General features: G+C 40.7%; 1 non-coding gene across 1 annotated transcript; it reads left to right on the top strand.

The window, feature by feature from the left end:
* Nucleotides 1-739: 739 nt before the first annotated feature.
* Nucleotides 740-846, top strand: LOC118492629. Its single transcript, XR_004894634.1, has one exon. It is a non-coding gene; the product is annotated as a small nucleolar RNA R71 (small nucleolar RNA).
* The last annotated feature ends 10,188 nt before the right edge of the window (nt 847-11,034 follow it).

Here is an 11,034-nt window from a genome sequence, read left to right as displayed (position 1 = left end):
TATTACTTGGTAACGCGCTTTGTGGTCTCTCGGAGAAATTTTGAGCTAATTGATTTATTTTTTTTCAATGTTTTGTATACTAGCTTGTTGATTTCTAAAATTCGATTCCAATTGTTGAAATCGATCTGAGTTTTTCTTTTCAGTATCGGAGATGAGGCGAGATACATTATCTTCAAGCCTTTCTTGTCCACCTTGTTGTTAAGAGAAATTTTGTGACTCGTTTCTTGGTTGTTGAAAGTTTGTTCGTTGGTTTAGGTTTTGTTGGTTACTACTATTGTCGGGTTCTCTCCAACCAAGGTTAGGGTGGTTACGCCATCCTTGGTTGTAGGTACCCGTTGGAGGACCCGACGGCCTAGGTCTATTATCAATGTAGTTTACCGACTCTGGTTGATCATCTGTTTCTTTCATACAACTCCAACTTTCATGTGGCCCACCACACCCTTCACAAGCCATATCCGAGACCGTTTTTTTCATTTCTAACTTTTTGATTTTTGAAGAAAGGGCCTCGATTTGGGCTTGTAAAGAAGTGCTTTCATCAACCTTATGGGCGCCCGGGGCAATAGATTTATTGCCTCGGGGAGTGTGCCACTGAAAATTGGTTTGAGCAATTTCCTCAATTTGATTGTATATTTCATGTGGGCGGCGATTACCTAAAAGTCCTCTGGAGCTAGAGTCAAGTGTTTGTCTTGTGTGTGGCAACAACCCATTGTAGAAAGTGGATACTTGTTGCCATACCGCAAGACCGTGATGAGGACACTTTCGCAATAGCTCCTTGAACCTTTCCCAAGTTTCATATAAGGATTCCCCATCCTCTTGTGAATATGTATTAATTTCAGTCACTAATTTACCCGTTTTAGCGGGAGGGAAATACTTATATAGAAACTTTTGGGCTAGTTCATCCCAGGTGTTTACCGAGCCAACTGGGAGGGCGTTGAGCCAAGCCTTTCCTCGGTCCATTAATGAAAATGGAAACATCCGAAGGCGGATGGCGTCGTTTGATGCTCCATTGATCCGAAAGGTATCACATATTTCTAAGAAATTAGTAATATGTAGATGGGGATCCTCGTCCGCAAGCCCATGGAAGGTTGCGGAGTTTTAAAGCATCTGTATCAAATGTCGCCGAAGTTCGAAGTTGTTAGCTTCGACATTCGTGGCATTGATAGCGACGCCGAGATTACCCACGGTGGGTCATAGGTAACCCATGAGGGTACGTTGGTCCGCCATTGGAAGTGGGTCCCCCAAAACTTTCTCTTGGTTTTTAGCTTAAAGTCTTTTTCTAAGAAAGCGTTCGGGTTCTTCTAGAGGTTCTTTTATGTCTTTACTAGAACTGGAGCTCATACACTACGTAGAAAGTTCAGATGTGGTGCCTGGGTTCCAAGTCCTGCAATAAAAACAGAAAAGAATGTTGGTCAGAAAGTTCACCACGGCCTTGTGCTCAGTGAACACACGGCCCGTGGTCGGAGATACAGTGATTGTTTTCCGCATCCCTGTTACTAGGAAGTTGGACACGGCCCCGTGTTGCACCGATATGGCGCCGTGCTCAGCTCTTTGTAACTCGGAAAATAAAAACTGCCAGTGACACTGCTGGGCATGGCCCGTGTCCGACCAGGCACGGCCCGTGCTGAGCTTTGCAAAAGCTGGAAAATTTAAGAAAATCCTAAAAAATAAAAATAAAATAAAAAAATGATTAGGCCGCTGATTCCTAACTTTCTTAAAATCCTTTTGTCCCTGGCAACGGCGCCAAAAACTTGATGCGTGTCAGTGTATATATATTTTAGGTGTATATTTTAAGCCCGTTTTACACCTTTTAGCCAAGTTTTAAATTTATAAACACGGTATTCACTAACACTAAACACACATATGGGCAAATGCACCCATCGTGGATGTAGTATAGTGTTGGTAAGATACCGAGGTCGTCCAAGGACACAAAAGCTTTTAGTACCGGTTTATCCTCAAGGTCTAATCAAACAAAAAAAGTTTGAAAAAGATTTTTAAACTAGAAAAATAAAATTAACTAAAACGCTGAAAAGTAAAATAAAAGTAAAAACAGATAGACAAGATGAATCACTTGGATCCGACTCGTGTGTAGTGTAACCTTTGATTATTTTTGCACTTTTGCACTTGTTTAAGAGATTATCTTAGTTATTGTAGTAGGCCCCTCTTTTGAAGGCGACGTTACCCTCAACCCAGTAGTTTGAGTCAGCAAGGATACAATCCTAAAGGGTCGGATTATTGAAAGACAATTAATTAAGTTATTAATGCATAATGTGGTAGGCCCCTCTTTTGAAGGCGACGTTACCCTCGGCTAAGTAGTCTGAGTCAGCAGGGATACAATCCTAAGTAGCCGGGTTAAAGTTTTAATAGTAGTTTAACTTATGAGGGGGTCAAAGAGTTTGGACCCCCGCCATCCGATACCGGTGGGTATTGAAGGAGGTCCTACTAAATTTGACCCAGGTCCTTTGCAGGATCTATACACTGAACAATGGCAAGACTCTTACCAAACCGTTCCCTTAACCCCCGACCAGGTAGCCAACATACTTCCATATAGACCGTGGAGATATGAATGGTGAAAATCTTTTATTTTATATAGACAGTAAAATAATGCCAAGACACCACGGACAAACGATAAGGAAGAATCACCTTCAACATAAGAAACTAGTAATTAAAGTCATTAATACAAAACCAATTAAAAAGTGCAAAAGATTAAAATAAGAAGTATTACACTAAACACTTGTCTTCACCAAGTGATGTAAGAGACTTAGGCAAACATGGCCTTTGATTGTCAAGAACTCTTATGATCAATCTTGGATCCCGAGACGACTCACACACTCTATGATGGACAATGGATGATGGTGGTGGATGATGGTGTTGTGATGGTGGTCGGTGGTGGGTGAAGTGTGAGAGAAGTGGTGTGCCAAGGGATGAATTGCAAGAGCTCCAAGCACTCCTATTTATAGGCTGAACCGAAGCTCGGGAACGGCCCCGTGTCCAGTGGCCACGGCCCCGTGTCCATCCTCTTCTCTTTCTTCATTAAATGCAGTTTGTCTGCATTAGTTGACCACGCCCCCGTGTCCGCTGAGCACGACCCCGTGTGCAGAAGCATATCTGTACTATCAAGATTTGCCTGGATTCCGCGAATCTTATAGTTGACCACGGCCCCGTGTCCACTGAGCACGGCCCCGTGGTGGGCGATGGAAGCTTCTACAACCTTGTTTTTTCTGTTGACACTTGGGCACGCCCCCGTGCTCACTGAGCACGGGGCGTGTTCAGTCTTCTGTCTTCTTATTTTGCTTGGGAAGATGCTGTCGGGAGGTCGGGCATGCCACGTTTGCTCCTTTTCTTGTATTTATGTTAGATTTAGCTGCCTTTTTGCTTCTTTTGTTTATTTGAGCTCATTTAATCCTGAAAATACAATAGGAAGACAAAAGCACACTTTTTCCAACATTAGTACTAAAAAAGGGTTAGTTTTATGCCACAATTGATGTAATTTATATGTTGCATTTTGTGCACATCAATTATGCAACATAATTAAATATGTTTTGGCATATAATACTTGTCATAGGACTAGTTAGGCCATCCGAACGCGCATATGCGCAAATGACGCGTTAAAGTAGCATAAACTACCTTAACGGGTCATAACGGGTCATAAGCACTTAGCATTGGTTTTAAATCAGATTGTAGGCTTTGTTAAACCATATCACATGAGTTCCAACACCCATTTGGTTTACAAGACCTCATTCTACCCGATCTCCTGATTTAGGTCTCGTTTATTAACATAGTGATCAGATACTAGGTGCCACTTGATTTCTTGATTTCATGAGCTTGTTAGGACACTTAATCAAGGATACTTGCAATCTCAAGTGAATACATAGCTCCCCTCTTTTATGATTTCAATTGTTTTGGGGTGACTCATATGTGCTAAATGCTTTTCGAATTTACATAAACAAATGCTAAGGCTTTTATAAAACATGATGATTTCAATAATGTGAACGAACTTGTTGGGGGTGTTAGTTGAAAGACATTCAAATGACATTCATTAACTATGATCAAGCCGACCGGTAGTATGTTATGGTACCATAGGATCTGACAAATCCCGTTATCGGACTATCCCTTTGGTGGGTAATGTGGGTAATGACAGAAACTGTTATCTGATTAACAAATCATGTGTTGGTTTGTTAGTCTTGTTAAAGAGGTCTTTCAGGGCCTATTAAAGATACCCCATGGGTGGTATATCGAGTCACACAGGTTTGAATGTATTCTTTAAAGAACGACCAGAAGTTATATTTCACAATTAAAACACAGATGATTGAATGATGTTTTATAACACGAACGATTTTGAAGGATTGAACGATTTGAACGATTATGGACGAATGTTTTCAAACGATGTCACGCAACGAGGTTTACTTAAAGATATAAACCATAAAATGTTTACTTTCAAAAATGATTTACTACTTGGTTTTACAAAGAAACATGTTTTCAGTCAAGATTCATGGCTACAATGGTTTTGGTTTTACATATATCAACTTGTAAAGTTGATAAAACATATTGCAATTTAAACACTTTTGATTTCAAGGTACATACTCGACAACTCTCATAGTTGGGCGAGGTCTTGCAATATGGATTCAAAGCCATGAATTTAAAATATAAAACCTATGTACTCGCCGGCATTTTTATGCTGACTATTTTCACATATGTTTCAGGTTCTACTATGTGATGATTGTTGATTGCTTGCTACACATAGATGGACGCGGGCGTTAGTGACTTAAAACTTGAAAGACAATTGTTGTAATTATTTGCTTTGTATCAATACAATGAGACAATTAATGAAATAAATCAAAACTTCAATTACCATGTGTTGTGTAACAATGATTCTGTTACGACACTCCCCGACGTTTCCGCCGCATATTGTTGTATTACGCGGTCGGGGTGTGACAGAAAAGTTGGTATCACAGCTCATGGTTATAAGGAATTAGGTTATTAGTAATGCTCTTGACCTAGTCTATAACCTTCCTATGACCCTAACGCGAGTTTTCTTGCGTTTAGATTCTTAATACAATACCAATCACCTATCCTTAGGTGATTAACAAAAACAAAACCCAATTCCTTCTCTCGAGCCAATTTTTTTTCCAAAACTTCACAAGAAATCATCTATCCTTAGATGATTTGTTTTAGGCTTTTAAGCCTTTGCCGTTTTCAAAATCTCGTCAAAGTTTGGGCTTTAATAATGTGAACATGTGCAATCCGGAAGGGTGGGTGCCTGTACTCTGAGTTTTCTGTCTAAGACTAGAGTATTTGTACAAATCCGCAGTATCAGACCAGTCACTCTTACCTAGGAACTCTTGGGGTGAGTGTCCACCTATATGCTAAAGCATATCTTCGCGATACATTGTAAAGACCCATTTACTTTGATTAATCACCGTGTCGTTTGTTTGTTTTAAGTAACGAACAAATGATCACAATCCTTATGCCTTGTCGATATTTTTTTTAAACATTCTATTTTACTATCCAATATCATCTCACTTGTTTCTCATGTTTCCTTGTTCTTTCTAGAAAATGCCTCCTAGACGCGATCAAACTCAGGATGCACTTGTAGCTCTAGTCGCTCAGCAGATTGCTGATGTGATTCTGAACCATATTACTCAGATAAATCAAGTGAACAACAACAATAACAATAACAATGTTCAGTGCAACTATAAGACATTCACTTCGGCTAAACCACTTAAATTTTCTGGGTCTAAAGGAGCTACTGGGCTACACCAATGGTTCGAGAGTTTAGAAAGCACATTCCGACACATTCAATGTCCAAATGAGCGAAAGCTTGAGTTTGCATCTAGTGTCTTTGAGAAAAGGGCACTAACATGGTGGAATGGTGTGATGAGAGACAGGGGTGCCGATGTGGCAATGGCTCAAACTTGGGAAGAGCTTCAAGCTCTAATGATGAAGGAATTCTATCCTTGTCATGCACTCAGGGCACTGGAAAGGGAATTCGACGATCTTAAACAAAATAGCGGTGAGCATCGAGCCTACATGGATCGATATGAGGAACTAAGTCTGTTATGTCCAACCATGGTTACGCCTTTGGATAAGGCAATTGAAAAGTACATTGATGGCCTCCCTGACCCAGTTCAGGACATTGTTACTGGTAGAAACCCTACCACAGTTAGACAGGCCATTGAGCTATCCGCTACCCTGACTGAATCTCAGGTCAGGAAGGGTAAACTTTTCCGAAAAGGCGACAAGAAACCATCAGATGAGACAAAACCAAAGGATAAGCAGACTGAATCCTCTAAGAAGTCAAAGAAGCGTAATGTCACACCCCCAAAATACCACTTGCGGAAACACCGCGGGGCGTGTGATGTACCAGGATCCAAGCCACCAATCACATTGAACTATAATATATATTTGAATAAAACTTTCATTCATTATCGTAAAGTGTTACAAAATATTAAACATAAACCATTGTATACAGTGGAAGCATAAATCACTCATTAAGCGTTTCATAAACCACGTGTTCAAAACCGTTAAATTTGTGTTGCGATTCCGTATATCTCGACCCATGACCACTCCAGCCTTCCAGACAGCAAGTTCCATGATATAAACCTACAGACCTGCAAGCATGCAGACAAGTGTGTCAGACGACGCTGGTGAGTTCAAAGTTTTGTTAACGTGTTTAGATACCAGTTACCAGACTAAAGCGTTCACAGATTCGATGATTTAATTTGATGTTGTTATTAACTCGATTACCGTATGTGGCGACTAGATGTGAATGCCCAACCCCAATGCCTCCATTTAGGCATTGGTCATGAGGTCAAGGTATCAAACAACCTTGAATAGATGTAAGGGGTCTTATATGTACACGATGTGAATGCCCAACCCCAATGCCTCTAACTAGGCATTGGTCATGAAGTCCAGGTAATTAGTTCACGCCCGTCCTTTTGGCCCGGTGTGAGGGTGCCAATCCTAATAGCGCTATCAACTAAATACCTCGTTGCTTCTTCAGCAACGGTAGATGTATGGGGTCTTACATGATTTATACTGTGTTCAATAACCAACATCCCAATTAAACAGTTTACCCAGTATTCCCTTCAGAAACAAAAACGTTTACCAGATGTCCCAAACCACCGGGACGCATGCTTAGAAAAGTGCAGTGAACTCACCTTGGTTTGCTCGGTAAATGATAATGTGCCTTTACTCGTTAATTACTAGTGAGGTTCGTTACACGCGACCTAATATACATTCAATTTGGTAAGTATACAAGTAGGGTTTTGCAGTACCCTAGTGTGTCCAAACAATAGATGTTCATTATTTGCAAATTAACAATGTGCACACCGCAATATAGAGTTGGCTCACATAAAAGCATATACTCGACCCCACCAACACTAAAATGTAATACTAACCCAACTATTAATATATACAATATTATTTCAACTAATATAAACATATGTTGAATCTTGTTTTAATTATTAGTGCTTGGAAATTTACAACACCATATATCATGCTCCCCATAAATAATCAACTGTTGGAAATCTCATTTACCAAGCAAAGAAAGTCGGCCCATTTATGCAAGCAATATGGCAGAACTGGTTCACATATATGGACTCATCCATTTCAACAAGTTCAGATATAAAAAGAAAAACTCATATAAGTTCAGGAATTAATCAAAGAGGTGTGGACTTATCTATTTCTATTATATGATGACCATAGGTCATCAACTATGTTCACCATTTAATAAGTTTGGTTATCTTGTTCATTTTCTATACAAGTGGACTTACAATGAAAGCATATAACCTAATATTCTGTGATGATTACAAGTATGGTCCCACATTTATTATACAAACAATAGCTCACATATCCTCCAGATATCACATACTTATAGCCACACATGCTGCAGGCATACATCGTTCACATGTATATACATATACTCAGATTGGTAGATTTCTTATTATACCCTACACGTTCAACCGAGCACGACTATATTCGCGTACACCACGAGAGCTACTCAAGTTCCTATATGTCGCTCATAAGGAGAATCGTGCACACGTGCTCGACGCACCACACATCATGTAAATTCATGCCCCACACCCATGATCCCACCTGATCGCATGCCGCTACCCGGGACTTTATCGACTCACATGTTGCCTACATATATGATCCGAAACATACCTGTATTCGCTACTTATCAACAACACGACTAGGACCAAGATTTTTCATATAGCATATAAACATTACATCCCCGTTTCCGTAACGAGTCTCACATACACTACTCATCCATACGCTCACATCTCTATTTTGAAAACCGTTCTCATGCGCAAAACATACACATACAATTTACTCTAAACTATCACAGTGCACTTAGTAATAGCAATAATTTCATGCATAACTCTATTTTCTTGCAAGAATTCATAAACCAAAAGTAATTTAACAAGTATATTACCTAGCAGTCAATAAGGAGTTCGGTTTTGACTTGTTCTTGGGTCCTGCTCGCGTGCACAGAAGAGAGGCCGAAGGAGTAGAAGGAACCGTAAGTTTGTGCGCAGGTTAGGGTTTAATCTGAGATGTTATGTTGATATATTACGTGTGCATAATTGATAAAAGCATGTTGTAGGCGGTTGGGTTTCTTGGGCCGAGACAAGAAAAACTTGGGTTGAGAGGTTGGGCTACAAATGGGGTGTGGGCTGCACCAACCAAAAATGTAAAGAAAGAATGGGGTGAAGGGTAAAAACGATTGTTGTTTAGTAGAGCATATCTATCTATTTTTTTTACATATAACCAACTAGAAATAAAAAAAATATAATTATAATTAATCCACTCAACTAATTAATATAAAGGGTAATAATCAACTTATGGTTCGGACTCATATCATAAGTTCCGAACTACGCAAGTAGGTTTCAAGAGTTCGGGTCGGTTCAACGCGATGTAGATTAATTCATCGAATAATAAAAGCATATGATATGATTAATAAAAGCGAAATAAACGGTTTCTACCTTGAAGTTATGGGTTGTCACATCATCCCCAACATGAAAGAAATTTCGTCCCGAAATTTGATAAGTAGTCAAAGAGAAGTGAAGTGATAGATCAAGACGACTGTGGATTTTCCTCGGGTGCCACATCATCCCCAACTTGAAAGGGAATTTCGTCCAGAAATTCGCTAGTGATATAAGAAATTGCTTCAACCATTTGAACAATCGAGGATACTAGAGCTTTATCAAATCTTTGCGTTCCCACGTGGACTCCGGTCCACGTCTTGAGTTCCAACGAATTCTCACGATTGGAATTCGACCATGCTTACGAATCTTGACGTCTTGATCCTTGATTTCAGTAGATTCCTCAATAACTGCAACTTGTCATTAACCTCAGACTCGAAGGGAATCATGAGCGTCTCCTCGGACGAACACTGTCGTAGATTCGAGGCATAAATGATATCGTGCACGTTACCCAATTCGTCGGTTAACTCGAGTGGACCCGTGATTAGGTTGTCATCCACCTTAGTCCAGCAAGGAGGTTGGCATTATCGTCCATGCAATGCCTCAAACGGAGCTGTATGTATAGTAGAACAGTGTTAGAACTCACCTAAAGATAAAATGTCCTTCCAAATGTTTACTAAAGTCAATCACGCACATGCTTGCAGCATGTCTTCGTGTGTCAGGAGGGTTCGGTACTCGGTCCGGTTGTCCTACAGTGATAAGTAATGCTCATGTCTAAACGTGTGCCAAGGGTGTTGTGTAGTGCCTATCATGAATCAGGTACATGTCGAAACCAAAGGTTACAGGAGTTGGCACATCGTGCCTAAAAGCCGCCTCTCTCATAGGAACATTCTCAGCTGTGAAGATTCACCAGTTTCCTTGATTGCAAGAAAACATGCTGGTAACGTGAGACAATCAACGATCACCCAGGTGATATTGTTTCTGTTTCATGTTCTAGGTAACCCAGTGACAAAATTCATGGCAGTCTGTTCTCATTCCCATTTGGGTGTTTCTGGTTGCTGATACTTCTCCTTGACTTTCCCTCAAGTCAAACATCATTCGCATACCTAGCTAGGTGGGCCTTCATGCCCGATCACCAGTACAAGGTTTATAAATCTTAAAGTCTCTCATCAAACCCAGACGACTAAAATATCGAGGCCGGTGTGCTTTGCTCAACACAAATTTCCTACAGTTACTGCATAATGAGATCCACATTCGTTCCATGAGGTAGCGAATAGTCTGACCTGCCAAGGTGGCTTCTCCATGCCCCGTATGGGTTCAACTTGAAAATTCTCTTCCTTCAATTCCCCAGTTTGAACATAACGAGTCGGATCAGGTAAGTTAGAGTTGGTAGTGAGCTGCAAAGCTCATGCACATTCAAGTTCCACAGTCGTAATCATCCAAAAGTTCCATCCAGCGATGCCATTAACCGATTTAGCTCTTCCGAAACCAGGGTACATGGGAGGCCCTTGTGATCGGTCTAAGTAGCGCATTCGGTACCGTCCAAGTAATGCCTCCAAGTAAATCCAAAGACCACGGTTTCCACCGCCGGTTGTGTGTCGTGCAGTTCCTCTTTGTAACTCCCTTAGGTAAGTCATCACTCTCTCGTGTTGCGTCGACGTGTAACTGGGACTCTGATTCAAAACATAATGATATAGCACTGTATTACCCATGCCCTTGGGTAAAAATGAGGCTCAGTACCTTACTGAATTAGGATTCGAAAGCTGAAGAGACGTCCTCATGTTCTGTCTTTCACGAACACGGCACCCCGCTGTGCTAAAGGGATCTAAGCTATGCGGCCTTCGAAATTCCTGTGATAAATCAAGCGGAACCAAGAAATCGTTGTATCCTCGAAGGGCTTTTAGTGTCGATCAATTTCCAAAGAAAACGGGTCTTAGCGAGATTCACGTGCATTCCCACTTTGTTGATTACATTACCCAAAAGGTACCTCTAGAATTCAGAAGCTACGTTTATCAAGACTTCGCGTGATGTGGCTCCTCCATCAGGACCTCCCAAATAGGATAAAAAGTTGTCCATGTTGTTGCTTTCCCCCCGAAAAGGGTTCAAAATG

This window comes from Helianthus annuus, chromosome 5 (genome assembly GCF_002127325.2).
Source record: "Helianthus annuus cultivar XRQ/B chromosome 5, HanXRQr2.0-SUNRISE, whole genome shotgun sequence".
Lineage (NCBI taxonomy): Eukaryota > Viridiplantae > Streptophyta > Magnoliopsida > Asterales > Asteraceae > Helianthus > Helianthus annuus.
The sequence above is the reverse complement of the archived record's forward strand: the minus strand, read 5'-3'. Positions and strand labels throughout refer to the sequence as shown.